The following is a 15506-nucleotide window of genomic DNA, read 5'->3' as shown; positions in this document are numbered from 1 at the left end:
TATATATGTGCTTACAAGCAGAAGTGAGGTACTCAAAGTCAGCAGTGTCATAGCCAGGCCAAAATTCAACAGTTCCTAATATTTCCTTGGGAAATGCCTGAATGAGTGGAAGACATTTCTTACAAAGTTTTGAGGTCTCTCAAGCTAAAAGAGAAAATGAGCCACTTCTTCGTGTCCATGACTGTTTTTTCACATGCAGTAGGAATCACGAGACACCCAGTTCATGTAGCCAATCCTAAAGGACATTGGTCACATTACTCTTATTGAAGGTGATCAGTTATTGAAGGAGGAAGTGATTGATCTCGGAAAAAGTTAAGAATCAGCCACCAGTGTTTTATATATTTCAAAATTATACTTCACAGTGTAGCTTAATGGTTTCTTTCTCCATTATTTTTAAGTTCCTAAGGCCTTTTCAGCTTTTCTTCTCCTCTTAAAAGGAATTTTCAGGGGTATTTGATGTTTTCCTTGTTTGGAATACTATATCACACTTACTTTAAGAGGTATTAAATTCACATAATACCCTCTTGCCAAGGTTCTTCAAACGCTTCATGCACAGTTAAAGCTCAGGAAATCCATTAACTTAAAACTGAAAAATTACAATTAAGAGCTAAGAGCCCATCCTTCAGTTCAGGTGATTCAACATAGTCCCAGCTGCCCCTGCAGTGCTGGCATGGGCTGAGGTAGCAAAAGAAAAAAATGTGAGGTCTGACTGCTTTGTGGGTAGTCAGTTAGAGGTTGCCTGAATTCTCCCAGTCCCCAACGGTGTCAGGTCTCTGCTCTTTGGCCAGCTGATGACAAAGTAAAAGACAAATTTTTTGTCTCCAGTGCAAGAGAAGGGATAAAAGAAAGATCCCAGAGGAGAATGGTGGGAAATAGGAAAGTAGTGAGAGGAAAGTGAGCTTCTACATTTAATAAAAGCTTCCAACAATATTTAATGAAATGTAGCTAGATGCAAAAGAAATTAAGGAAAGCAACTCATTACAGAATATCAGCCACATAAAGCCTTCGTCTCACATAGAGGGATGCTGCTGGGCAGGCTGCTATCTATGTGATAAAATGCGAGCAAACAAAGGTTTGCAAGCCAGACTTGAGATAAAGCTACAGCATCAAATATGTGCAGGTTATCTTTACCCCAGACCTAATGTGTTTAGCCATTAGGACTGGTAAAGGAAGCACTAATGTGCTTCAACAACCCCGTTTGGGGTTTGGTTTTTGTTATGTGGACAAGAAGAAAATGCTTTGCAGTACTACATTGTCTGAAAATAAATTATGTTTGGAGTGCCTAAGGTACTGGTTTTTGTAAGTTGCTCCTGACAATTTAACTCAAGTGGATTAGGTTTGCTTGCTGCAAATAGCAGCAGTCCTAACGTTCTCTGAACAGTCATCTGTGACGTGAATTTTCAGTGTGTGATTTCAGGATTCGTGAGAACTCTTGCTTAGGGAGTGACACAAACGCATACGGACATGGACTTTACCCCTTGAAAGTCATACACAAACAATAGCAAAGTCTGCTTGTTGTCTGTCTTTTTGGTTCTCTCCAAAGCCTATTCAAGGTCAGCATGTTTTTGAAGGTTTGATTGTTTGTTTCTCACATTAAAAACCTCAGAAGCTGTCTGTAGCAGTGTGATGAAGACGTGAGACATCACAACAGACAGAAAGCTTGGATTTTTTATTCAGATGTTTTGTAGGAAGAACATCAAAGGACATACAGAGTACATTTAAACCACTCCATATATTTGTGTAGCCTGCATAGCACACGCAGATTGCTATTTAATCTCAGTGTTTTTTTCTAGGACAAAGGTAAGCTTTTAGTGCCTATTGCAGTAGTGTGCACCTTTACATGTTATTAAACAAAAATTAATGTTGCAAAACCTTGCTGGGTCTGCAGACGGTTTGATGCAATAATCTGTTATTTTCCTCAGAATGTCATCTGCAAAGCTTGGTACTGATCCAGCAGCATCTGTAGTCACCATTTTGTTATTGGTCACTTTAGTGAAGGAAAAGAGTGGTAACATTGGCAATGATGGGAATGCGAAGAGAAAACCAGAGAAAATTCAGTCTGAGAGGATAGAGGATAATAAATAGAAATGAGAAAAATGGCTTAACTCCCAGCGATACTTAATATAAATGAATGGTTATAAACCAATGAGCAGCACCAGAGAAGTTAGTGCATGAGCGCCTTAGTCTGCCTTTCACTTCTGTGCAAACATCCTGCTGATGCTGGGGAGGAACTTGCAGAAGGAGACACATGTGAAGTTGTGAATTTATGAGCTTTCTACTTCCTTGCTCATAAGCTTAACGTGGATTTGGAATCATGACAACTTCAGGCAAGTTTGGCTTTGCTAAAATCTTTTTAATTTAAATGTGTGAAGAATAATTCAGAAGAAGAAGCACCTTACCCATTACAAACACTTCATAGGCCCTGGATCTGGTTTTGAAAGAGAGGTATCTAGTCCATTGCTTCAAAATCAAAGTTACAGCCTTTTCCAGAGGTTAGTGCCTCCACGTGCTTCCCCAGCACAAGAGATGAATTGTCAGAGAAAGGTGTTTTACAGTCTTGCAGAGAAGTAAACTGTCGTTAAACACAGTGTTTGCCTCTGTAGCATCTGTGTCAGTGAGATCAGGGTAAGTGTCTGGAAACCCAGAGCGGACAAGACCACAGTGATCCCAAGCTGCTGAAAGATGCAGTGAATTGATTCTTTCCGGACCAAAAAATCAGCACTGAAGGGAGTAGTGTAAATGTATCAACATGTGACTGAAAGAACGGCAGTGAAAAGGGTTACTAAAATCTACCGCTATGGAAAGTAAACCTATACCCTGAACTGCCATTTGGGTTTCTGTCCTGTGCAGGTGGTACCAAAAGCAGTTACGCTGCAGTCATGGGACAGGGATGTGGCAAAGCCACGTAGATTAGGCCACCCAAGACATCCTTTTGTAAATATCTTCAGGTTGTTAGCATATGATGTTGCAATGTAAAGATCAACAGACTGGGTGGTTTGCATTGGCGTGTGTGAGAGCTGCAGGAGACTTAGTGGTCAGAATAACTGCATTTCAGGTTTGCTACATCTCTTGCTCGGAGCTGGAAAGGAGCCTTTTGTGCTGCCTCTTGGCAAACTCCTACTAAATTGCCATTCCTCTTCTGGAGCGTTAACAACGTTTAGCAGACAGATAAAGTATAACTGGTCCATTCGCAGATGAGAAGCTGAGGCAGAGAGCGATTGAATGATTTGCTTGATATGACACAGATGATCTCTGCAGAAGCAGAAATTGAACCCTAGTGCTAAGTAAATACTGTGCCTAATCCCTGACATGATCCTTATTTGGGAGATGTCTGGTGAATGTTTTTTCAAGGATGCTCTCTAGTTGCATTTTCTGTGTATCATTGTTAGCTCAGGAGCCCTCGATGACAGTTTGTGAACGTTTTCAGCTTTCCTTTGCTTCTCTAACAGGGCTGCTCGTATCTTAACTCATCTAAGAGGCTGTTCCTAAAGCCCATTTGTTTCTTTAAGCCCATTTCTTGCTTCTTCCCTGTATATGTTTTGCCCATTCATTCAGGACAGCAGACCCAGGTAAGTATGTATTTGTGTATTCCTGTAGACCTCAGGTCTGCAGCTGCTGTGCCCTGGAGAAGCTTGCTGATGCTTCACATTTATTGTGCTGAAGCCTGAATAAGCCAGAGTGAGGTGCTTTGCATGTCAGAGAGTTACAGAGCCCTAGTGTGTGCACCTTAGGTGCACTTTCCACTCCCTGCTACACCGAGTTACAGTTTCTGGCCTCACATACCCTGCTGCTGTAATAAGTAATTTGTGTGCTTGCTGCTGGCAAGGTGGATTCAGTTTGGTGGTCCATTCTAGTCCTTTTTCTGAGGTGTGATCCTTAAGATGTTCAGAACTGCACAGCAAAATCACCTGCTTCTCCTTCCCCTTCCCCACTTTTTAATACAGGGCTTTTCAGGATGTTTCTGCCTGCTGGCTCAAGAGAAAGCACATCCATTTCATTCTGACACATTTCAGACCCAAGCAATAAGACAGAAAGAATACTGCTGTTTTGAGCACTCAATCCTGCTAGCCAGATCAAACTTCCATGGATAAACAGTGAGTGAGGGGAACAGCCTTAAGAATTATCACTGGGCAAAGAGGCAAGATAGCAGCGTGCTACAGGGAAGAAGGAACTGTCCCTCCACTGCTGACAGACTACGGGAGTGAGCCAAGAAGCTAGGCTCTCCACAAGTATTTCCCATGATAGTCTTCAGTATATTTATATCACTGCTGGTGACAAATGCCTCTAACTGCAGGTGTGAGCAGATCCAGCTCCATCGAGCCTGAGGAATCCACAAGCTGATGCTGGGGAGATCTTTTTGCTCATGGCTTGCCAGTTTGGCAACAGTCAGTGTGAATCACTATGAGGAACTGAAGAGACCAGTTTGTTTAATTTCATAGGAGGAGTCTTGCGTACTGTCCTCAGCAAACCGCCTTAGATAGTTTTTGATACTCAGTTGATCTTTAACCAGCTGGAGGAGACTGAGGGTTGGAAAGCTAAAGCTACAAGCCATAGAAATAATGCTCAGTTTAATTGTGGAAGGTGTTTTTTTTTTTTTTCTTTTTTTTTCCAGTTTGGTTTCTTCTGTTGCTTCCTCTCCAACTTGAGTACCTAAGCAAGTTGGATGCAATGTAAAAAGTCCCAGACCCTTTCAGCTGTATCAGTTCAATCTGACTGCTGTGCACGCTTATGTCGGCTGAAGATAAGGCTCAAAATGCATGCACTGCGTTGTCTGCTTTACAACGACCACAGTGGCCTACAGCAGCTGCCAAAAATAGACTTTTCCACAGGTCAGTAAGCAAGAATGGCTGTCAGAGCGTCACACTGTTTACATAGTTTTACATTCAACATGTTCATAACAGCAGCAATTAGATCAGTGAGGCATGATGGCAAATGTAGCTGCTCTGCGAATATCATGCTGCAGGCAACAGCAGCCACAGGGACGACAGCTCTCCTTTCTAACACCCTTTCGAGCACAAGCGCTGCTTGAACTAGGGCCTCCTACAAGCCATTCCTTCGAGTTGCTGTGGCGTTCGCTGTTGCCTGGTGCAGGGAGGGCAGAGGTGAAAACATGAAGTTGTTGAGACATCAGTGTGTCGTGAAGTCAGCTTGCCACGGGCAGTTTGGTCTGCGCTCTCAGTGGGCATAAACCAGCTCCGTTGGCTTGAGTGGCATTCAGATGAGTTACCTCAGGTCAGTATTTGGCCCTGTGATTCTCTAAACTCGTGGATCCAGCATTTGTCGTGGTTAATGAATGCAAAGCTTGATTAAAATTTGTTAGTGGAAAAATTTCTCTGCAGAGAATGACTGATGTTGTAGGCTTGTACTTGGTACACACTGACACGCTCGGGTCCTGTAGAGCTTTCCTTGGGTGTTGGTAGACTCCGACCTGGGATGTGAGGGGCTGCGATGATGATACTTGCATCTGCACAGCTAGTGAGACTGCATGAAGTAAAAATCTCAAATATCCACGGTCTTCAGCAAAACGTGCTGCATGCCTCCAAGATGTGAAACGTGCTTTTAGCAAATGTCTTATCATACAGATACAAGCTACTGTAGGAAGTCTGTTCAAGTATTACATAGGTAGCATATGTAGTCTTGTATCAAAGATGAAGCACATTCCGTTCCTGAAGCACGTAGTTGCCATAAAATCTTGTGCTCCTGAGGCTCAACGTGGGACCTGATGGCACACAGGCATAGCACCTCCGAGACTGCTGAGGTAGGAGCCCTCCATCAGCCTTGTCCTTAGCAGCAACCCACGAGTGAATCTGCTCACATGAGTCAGTGATAGCTGGAGTGGGGAGCTGGTGCTGGGGGCTCGGTGCTGGCCATCACTGCTGAGATAGATTCGGCAAATAAAGTGCCTGGCTGCTGCTGCTCCTGATTCCAGCTGTCCCACAGGTGCACGCTTACCCACTTCTCATTGTGTATTTTATGTAGAGTGAAAGACATTTGTCTGCATTTCTCACTTTCAGGGGCAGTTTTATAGTGAGGTGTAAGTAAACACTAAACACAGAGATGAATACATAACAAAGATCAGTATTCAAGACAGTTACGTTCTGCTTTCAGTAACTGGTAGTTTGTGTCTGCCCCAAACAGTGCCTGCAATCTGTTCCCATCTCACAGTGCCTTCAGGCTAAATATGCAAGTCGTGTAAAGGAGGAGTAGTGACAGAAAACACTATCCTCGTTTTCCTTTTGTGCTAAAAACTGTACCAAAAGAAAGGATTAAGCTTATCCATGGCTATAACTGTAATCTGTGTGTTCGTTTTCATAGTTCTCTGCAGATCCCCCCCAGGACTTGTTTTTTTCAGCTTATTCTCTTGGCACAGCCCTGTTCCCGTGCCCCCTTGTCTGAACAATGAGCTGTGGGAGAGATGCTGGGAGGAGAAACACAGCGTGGCACTGAGACCAGGGGTGTCGGAGGAAGCTGGCTAATTCAGGCACTGAGCGGGTGCAGAGCTCACCCAGGAGGTGTATTCACCAGGAATACACCCCCTGCAAACACCAGCCCCACGGCAGGGGCTGCCTCCTAGGGCTGGCAGGACATTGTGCACATATTTGTATTTGTTCTGCTCCTCTCTCTACATGATGTGTCTGCTTTTGGGCACTGTCAGGGAGAAGATGCTGGGATATGTGAGCCTCTGTTCTACCACGGTATGGCCAGTGATGTGTTCTCAGACAAATCTGGACCCAATTAACTCATTTTAAGACCCTTCTGGCAAGATTAGGAATTAAACTCAGCCATCTTCTAACACTTATACCCATGCCATAGCTATAAAGTGATTTTTCTTTCAGCAGCCAATTGCTATAACTAAGACTTTCTTTAAAAAATGGAAAAACAAACAAAAAACAGACTTTCACTCTAGCTGATAAATGACCATAGGGAAGTATGGAAGTGTGGGAGGAAGATGTCAGTCCGACTGACATCTGAGGCTCAGGGCCGACTGGAGCCCGTGGAAATTGGTGGAAAGATTCCCACAGACTCAGAAAGGCTTTGGCTCAGACCCTCACTGAGCAGTGATTTCCCTCATTGACCAGGAGAAAATGGGCTGTTCCTAGAGCGAGGGGAAGCTGCTGGCATTTTTACAAAAAGCCAAGTGCCAACACAGCTCTTCAAAGAACTCTTTGGACTAATCCTTTCCTCTTATGACACTAATGTAATTTTGTGTCGTATTTGACAGCGCGCCAAAAAATTGCATCAAATAAATCCAAGTTTTATGAATGAAATTTAATTAGAACAGGCACTGGCTCCCTCCCCGCTCTTCAGCAATGTAAGAGCGTGTTTCCAAAGAGCTGCTCTGCGCTGGGGCTAGTTTTTGCTCAGCGATGATGACTGGGGGAATGGGAGAAAGGGAGGTTTGGTGCACATGGAAGTTGTAAGACTGACAGCTGGGGAGGCCAAAGCTGGCATTAGCAACTGGCAGGGTGGTCTTGTGGCTAGTGCTGCTGTATGTTGAGTTGTGAATTCCTCCACAGCTTTCTACTCTGCCCCTGCTCCCGTCTCCTGTCTGCCAGGTGTTGCTGAGGCTCTGTTCCATGAAGTTTTGGGGCTCTTTTACAGTGCATCTTTTAAACACACACAAAAATGAGCCTTCAGTGAAGTCTTACGTGATGAGACAGGTCCTCAGGTGATGCAGATGGGCGCCACCAGCCAAAGCCCTGACGTGTCATTTATACAGCATTTCTGAGATCTGCACAGCAGATTCCCGGCTAACTAAAGGCTTTAAAATTTGTCCGTGTGTTGGATCAAACTGTCAAGTTTTTAACTATCTCAAGCATTACTGTTTCATTAGGGGAGTTCTCTCTTCATTCATCAAAACGTTTGCAGTCCCTATATCGTTAGGAAAGGTCAATATGAAACACAGGGCAGACAGCTAAGAGATGAACAGAATGTAATTTTGAAATCACTGGCAACGGGCTTACTGTCTAGGATTTAATTAGCTACAGCTTAGGGCTGCCAGGCTTCTAGGAAATTTCCCACAGTGAAACATGGTAAGCGTGGAGAAGATCTAGATAACATTTTTGAAAAAAAGATCTAAGCGTCTGATGGGGACAGTGGGAAAATGCCTTAAAAAAAAAAAGATGCCAGCCACCGTAAAGTGTTAGGCTGTATAGGACATTAAAGGCTGACCCCTCACCTGAGCCTGTTTTAGAAACACAACAATTTCTAGCCACTGCCACTCTGCATTAGATGCCTCTTTCACCAAGTGCATTTGGATTAGTTTGCCTTCTTCAGGCAGTAATCGGGCTGGGGTTTGATTTGTCAGAAAGTGACACTGGAAAAGCTGGGAAATCTCTGCCAGTGCTGGACAAAGTGCTTTTTAGGGTGTGAATCCCCTTCTTTTGGAATTTCCTGAGGATTAGATTGGAGCTGGATCAGATCACGATAGTATGGAAATGCAAACAAGCAAGCATGTGTTCTCTGACTGATCCGGGCCTCTCTTCTCTATCTGGGATTGTGTCTAGGCTGACCTTTAGACCATGGGGCAAATACCTGGACTTGCACAAGGTTTTGGTTACCTGTCCAGGTGCACGGGACTGCAGGATGACAGCTTCACAATGCAGCTGCTGGGGGAGCAGTGAGAATAAGTACATTTTGTCATCTTTATTGTGAGAAGCTCCAGTTGCATGGCTTTGATTTCAAGAGCTGCCTATAAATATGGTTGGTTTGTAAGGGATTTTAAAGTTGCGTGACATGGATATGTGTTGGTGTATATATATCCTTAGCTGGGTTAAATATTTACTTTGCTCAGCTGAGCTAATTACCCTGGAATATAAAACAATTTCTCAAAAACTTGTCCGGGCTTTTACTGCTTGATCCAAGGTTTCCTTTGGAAGAGAGATAGGGTCAGGAAAGGCTAATGAAAGCTAACGTAATCCTCCTGTTACAAGTGGAGTTTGCCTGGATTTACTGCTGTAAAACAGACGTTGGGGTGAAGTGGTCGCTGTAACTACTTCACGTGTTTTAATGAATGGGCTTGTATGGGTCATCCGAACCCTATGGCATTGTTCCTCCCTTGTGGCTGGATGAATGGAGTATCTCAGTCAAAAGAATAATGAAGAGGAGAAACTGCACAGGCTGTATCGTTTGGTCTTTTATATGCACAGGTCTTCCTGTTCCTAGCGAAAGGCAGCCTCTCTCCCTTGCACAAATGCAGTTGGACAAAGAGCAGTCACATGGATGCGCCTGGCCCAAACATTGGCTGCATCAGTGAATATAGAGCAATTTCGTTCAAAACCCCTTTCTTCAGCTTTCTGCTTGCTTTGACTTTGGCGTTAGAGGCGAGATGGCATCAGCCTTCGGAACGTGAATGTAAAGCATTCTCGGGGAGGTTATATATACCTGCATAAATACACCATAACGTTTGTTTTCTATTAAGCAGTGCCTAAGCTAATTCAAATCAGAAATATTGGTTACAAAAATACAGCTTTCCGAGGCTGAAAAGAGCCAGTTAACTCTTCTCAGGTTACTTCTCAGTCTGCTGTTTACTGGGCCTCTTAAGATTACTGTTCTGAGGTGGAGTTGCAGGAGGAGAATGGAGGCAGCAAGAGCCATCCTCTCTCTGTCCTGGGGAGATGGGAAATTCTGCCAGGGTGCTGGTGTTCCCTGGGGAACTAGGTTCAGTTCCTCTTGCTGATAGATAATTTTATGTGGCATTACTCCTCACTCATCTCCTTTATAAACAGGAGACACAGCTCTCCTTCCCTCTAGGGCGTCAGGAACTTAACTGCATGGAAGAGGGTGATGCTGAGCTGAAGGGAGTATTGCAGCAGAGAAAAAGTGGTAAAAATTATAGGCAAGATGGTGAATAATATATGTTTTGATCTAACAGCTGAACTGGAAAAAATATTTAGGGTGAAGTGGAAGTGAAACAGTGTGTTCTGTTTGGCCTTGTTAGAAATGTCTCAGTCTTCAAAATAGGATTAAATAAAAAATAGGATTTATTAAAAGAATAGAGGTAAGCAAACAGCACTGGGTGCACCGGGAGTCTCCGCTCCACCAGGATGCACACCAGTTACATCAAGCAGCTGATTTTTATGCTCCTAGGCTAATACATATTCATTGCTACTTCTAAAAAAAATAGGTTATTATAATTAGCTTCCAGGGTCCAGTCCCTCCTACTGGACCATGTGCATCAGTCTCCGGTGGTCCCTCTGGGGGTCTATATGGGTCTTTCATGCTGAAGGCTTCCTCTCCAAGTTTTTTTCTTGTCCTTCCCCTTTGTACTCCTTGGCGCCGTGTCAAGTTTATACAGCATCCCCTGCAGGTCTTGTCTCCTAGCCATCCTTCAGCTTCTTTTTTTTCTTCTTCTTAATCTCTTGGCCACCTGGCCAGATATCAGAGGCTTGCATAGTATCCCATAACAGTCACTAGTTGTTATCAGTTGTTCTGAAACCCCCAGACATCAAAGACTTCATACAAACACAAATAGCTTTCTTATTGACATTTCACCAGTAATTAAAACTAGCCATTCACAGGGACAGTCACACCTATAGCAGTGTTAAATTAATCTCGAAGAAGACAAAAAAAAGGCTGTAACTGTTAGAAATAGAAGTTCGGAATAACAAAAGCAAACAGGTTCATAAATTTGAAGAGTATTTTCTGAAGACTTGATAAATTGACTAGAATGATGGGGAGACTGGGACACACTGCATCTGTGGTTCAAGAATTAAATTGCCAGTGCAGGACCCAGAGGCAGACAGGACTGTTCTGTATTGACATGAATTGTTAAAACATTCCTAACAGCCTGGAATAAAACATTTTGTCCCTTCAGGAAAAACAGGTTAATTTAATCTATAGAATCATAGAATTGCTTGGGTTGGAAAAGACTTTCAGGATCATCAAGTCCCATCACTAAACCATGTCCCTTAGTGCCATGTCCACACGTTTCTTGAACACCCCCAGGGATGGGGACTCCATCACTTTCCTGGGCAGCCCAGCCCAATGCTTGCCCACCCTCCCCATGAAGAAATTCTTTCTAATGTCCAATCTAAACCTCCCTGGTGCAACTTGAGACAGTTTCCTCAGGTCCTATCACTTGTCACCTGAGAAAAGGGACTGGCACCCTCCTCACTGCAGCTTCCTTTCAGGCTGTGGAGCACGGTGAGGTCTGCCCTCAGCCTCCTCGGGACTGAACAGCCCCAGTTCCCTCAGTCACTCCTACGCCTTGTTTTCTCCTCCCTTCACCAGACCCACTGCTCTTCTCTGGACATGCTTGAACAACTCAGTATCCTCCTTGCAGTGAGGAGCCCCAAACTGAGCACACCATGTAACATCTATTTAATGCCTGTTCTCAGCGTTCTCCTGGATGTTCAGCCAGCCCAGCCGGGTACAGGGTAGCCCAGCCTCCTGCAGCCGGGCAGTGTCAGGCCGACAGCCTCTTATTCCAGATATGCCCAGCGTGGCAGGTTTTCTGCTGGGCATCCGTGGGCATCATGCGGAGAGCTAAGTGCAGGGGGACCCACAGAGCTGCTGGCTGGCAGAAGGGATCCGCTGTGGGCAGCGTTTTCAACCCTGACCCTGCAGCTGAGTTACCTGCAGCCGTGCGGGGCAGTGAGCAACAGCCTGCTGGCCCTGCTACCCCTCTCCTCCACTACAGGATTTTATCCCCAGCCCTCACTGATGCTTTCTTCAAATGAGATTAGGGCGGTGAGTTTCAAAAGAAACACTACATAATGTTGGGGTGGCCGAAAACACTTAATAAATGTAGTTTCTTTTCTCCCTTCTCCCCCCAAACTGCCCAGCGTTAATTACAGGAGGGGGCCAGCGGCGGATGCGCGGCAGCCAGGACAGAGCTGCCGGCACTTTCACTCAGCACATTTCCCCTTTCCTCACGCTCTCTGCTCCTGTCCGTCAGGCCTGCTGACGACTGCTTGGTAGGAGGGCAGTAATCTGAGCTGCCTGTGCTGAGCAAACCTCCTGCTTTTTACTGCGGGATTAGCGCCGAGGTGGCTCTGCGCGCAGCACCTGTATCCGCGCCGCGTTATCTCTAAAGCTCCGCTCCCCCAGGCGGCTGTGCCGTTCCCCCTGCTAGGGCTGCGCTCCCCAAATGGCAGGCTGCCTCCTCCGCCGGGATGGGAACACCTGAGCTTTGTCGGCTCTCCTGCAAGGTAAGCAGCCCCTCGCTAGCAGAGCACCCCGGGCACGGCTCTGTGCTTGCAGAGGCAGCCAGACCTCGCGGCAGGGTTTTGGGAGAGGGAGGACTGGAGCCTGAAGGATCCTCTTGGTGCTCAACATCACGAGCATCGCAGCCTTCAGGGCAGACGAGCGGCCAGGCGGTGCTGTGGGGATGATAAAGCTGCTGTGGTAAGCGAGCAAGCTCACAGCGAGCAGGTGGGGAGCCAGCACTGCCGCTGCTCAGGTGCTGCCACTGGCTAAGGTGTGCAGCCGTGTAAGCCGATCTGGTATAGAAAAGTGCCCGAAGCTGGCAGGGAGGTGAACTTGGGAGAGCCTCCGGAGCTGGAGGGGATGTTTAAGGCCATTACCTCCCCTGGTGTCAGTAGGTAAAAATCATGCCCTGCTTTTAAGACGCTGAGTCTCATGAGCAGAGGATCAGACTCACACACACACAGTGATGTGTCGGGCACATTTTCCAGTTTTTCAGACCAGAAGGCTCTCTGCTCAGGTGAGTGGTGCTCCTTTTGGCCTTCACCTTTTATCAGTTAAGTTGCTTAAAGTGGGTGTCAAACCAGGCCGATACTTTGCAACAATGTTTGATATAGGCAGGCTAGCCAGGCAGGGTGGGATATAGCGATGTTTGATCCGTGCAGTCACATTGCAGGTAGCAGAAAGAGAATGTGGAAGAGACTGATGAGATGGTAACGAGTATAGCTCCTATATGGGCCTGCGCTAATTTAAGTTTGTTCAAGATCTGTACGGTATTAAACACAGCTGTACGCCCTGTTGGGTTGGATGTGAATCATAACACTAAGTTCACTGAACTTTGATTTTGATTATTTCCCGAGACATTAACTCCTTTAGTAAACTCATTAACTAATCTTTAATCTAATTACCTCTTTCATTGCTACTAGGGTATATTTAAAGTTAAAGTTTCGGTTTCCTTTGTCTGTGCTTTTTGTGGGTGAATATGGACCAAATCTTTAGCTGCTGAAATCACTCTACCTTATTTTTTCACAGTGTGGTGATCCAGCCCACGTAGTGAAGGTTGGCAGTGCAATTGAAGTGGTTCTAGTGGAATAGTGGGGTCTGGGTCCCTGTCTATGTAAAGAGGGGTATTTTTGTGCTGTAGGTTATCTGCTTAAGAAAAGCAACTTGAAACAGAGTGTTCTGGTCACAGGAGCAGCAGCGTCTTGTGAGTACTGCACGCTGCCTTGCTTAATATGCATTCATTAGTCCAGTATTTAAAGAGCAATGTCAGTAAAACTGGAACTGCTTGCAGTGGCGAATTCCCAATCGCTCTGGATTGCCCCAAATTCCCTCCTTTTGCCTTGCTTACGAGCCAGCTCTTTAAAACTGAATTCAAAGAAATGTGTGGCTGGGGAGGGACTGACCACGTGCTGTCCGTCCTCAGTCCCCACTGCCCTCTCGCAAGCCGACTGCCCAGCCTGAGGAAGGTGTGTGCGTGGTGGGCACAGGTATGCTGCCACTGGCGTGCATCTGCCTGCTCTCAGGAGCACACATTTGCTTAACTACACGCTCTTAAGGGCAAACCTGCTCTGCACGAGCCCCACAGCACATGGGAAGAGGCTGTTCTGGAGCACAGATCCCATCACCCTGTGGTACAGCCTGCTGCCTGCACAGAGGGGCATGTTCCCAGGCTGCAGTGAGGTGAGGAACCTCCTGCCCTCCCCCAGAGGACCCATGCACCGCAAGGCTGCCGGGAGCTCTGCAGAGGAGGGCACCAGCTCTTCCCTGCTCGCATCTCCCACGTGCTGTGACTCTCTCCTGAGGGGAGCTGCATGCAGACCGTATCGCAAGCCAAGAGCTCAGCTACAAATTAGCGTGGACAGTCTTGTACAGGCAACAGATTACCTTGGGCCCTAATCCACTGCCCGCTTGAGTGGTTTGACATCTCCCATGTTCTTTGTATGGGGTTGTAGATGATCCAGATGCATATTTCTTCTCTGTCCTGGGAATGATTTGAGCGGTGTGCTTCAATGCTCTGTACCATGTAACGTGAAGGAAGGTGAATGTGCTTCTGAGATCTGAATTACAGGCCTTAGTGGCCTGAATTAGAGATTTGGTGGTCACTACACTTAAGTGATTTGGAAAAAAATAATCACCTGGGGGTGCTGTTAGTGCTCTAGATGGTCTGTTTTATGGTCTCTTCAAGACAAGACTTTCCAAAGCCTTCAAAGGGTTAAAGGCAGTGCCTCACAGAAACCCAAGTGGCTGAAGAAACACCAGATATTAACATTTGCTTCAGTTGCCAAAGCCTGGACATTTCTTTCTGCTTTTTAGAAATTAGAGCCTGCAGGGACCATTTAACAAGAAATCGTAGCAACTTGGCTGTTAGAGGGCAACCCGTGTGCACAGGCACTTAAGGGCTGTGCCAGCATCTCCTTTGTTCAATAAAAGTAACAGCAGGAATTTGATTAAAGACTGATAGAAAAGAGAGGGAGAAATGTAGGAAAGATTAAAGAAAGAAAGAGCCACCTGGAAACTTCATTCCCCCTTTATTTCTAACTTAAGCTCATAAATACCAAATCTAAACCATTGTGTGTGAGAGAGGGAGGGAGAATTTCCTGCATGCCTGCACAGAAAAGCCTGCACATGCGGCCGCGCAAGCTGACTTTTGAGGAAAGAGCATGACTTTTGCTAAACTTAACACTTGCCCCTGGTCTGCATCAGGAAAAAAGGAAGCAGAAAACAACTTTATCCCCCGGTGCTTTGCAACGGCAGCGTTCAGGAGTCCCGGCCGTAAAGGAGAGGGGCGAAGGGTTTGGGCTGGACCCGCGGATGAGCAGTGAGTTTCCCAGGCTGCCTCTAGCAGCCCTGCACAATGCCCATGGGCAGCTGCACACGGCCGGCACAGCGCTTCGTGGGCAGCCTCCGGCATCTGCCTCTTTGTCTCCATCCTCACCCGAACACCGGGGAAAAAAGTGACTCCAGCAGCCAAATGCAAATAAGCCCCGAAGAGCCCTCTCTGATGTGTGATCAGCAAGCGACAGGCAAACCGCATTCAAATTCCTTGCTGCAGAGCCAGCACGGCTGTTGTTTGGGTTTAGGAGACCTGAACGGTACGATTAAGTGTCTGCTGTGTGGGGGAGTGATGCTGGGCTGACTTTGAGTTGGCCTGGTTGTGCCCCGGGACGCGGGAAGGTTTTGCTGTGCAGCCAGAGCCACGCTTTGGTTCCTTGGCAGGGTTTGGCAGGGCGCAGAGGGCGAGGCTGTGACCATGGCCTCCCCAGCAGCAGGGATGGCAGCGGGTTTCTCGACTGGTCCCTGCATGTTTCGGGTGCTCTGGCTGATGATCTTGCTCCATGTAAGACTAGATGGAGCAG

At 46.2% G+C, this 15506-nt stretch overlaps 1 protein-coding gene across 3 annotated transcripts in view; it reads left to right on the top strand.

Annotated features, from left to right (window-relative positions):
* Nucleotides 1–15506, top strand: part of SHROOM3 (shroom family member 3) — a 144365-nt gene that overhangs the window by 46656 nt on the left and 82203 nt on the right. Inside the window, exon 1 of one of the 3 annotated variants that reach the window (XM_068679248.1) lies at nucleotides 11965–12152. The exons of 1 other annotated variant lie outside the window; for it this stretch is intronic. The gene's annotated coding sequence lies outside the window, so the exon portion shown is untranslated. Of the gene's footprint in view, nucleotides 1–11964; nucleotides 12153–15506 lie in introns of those variants that run through there. One more of the 3 variants, XM_068679243.1, reaches the window with a different exon arrangement.

Source organism: Anas acuta, chromosome 4 (genome assembly GCF_963932015.1).
Source record: "Anas acuta chromosome 4, bAnaAcu1.1, whole genome shotgun sequence".
Taxonomy (NCBI): Eukaryota; Metazoa; Chordata; class Aves; order Anseriformes; family Anatidae; genus Anas; species Anas acuta.
The sequence above is the reverse complement of the archived record's forward strand: the minus strand, read 5'-3'. Positions and strand labels throughout refer to the sequence as shown.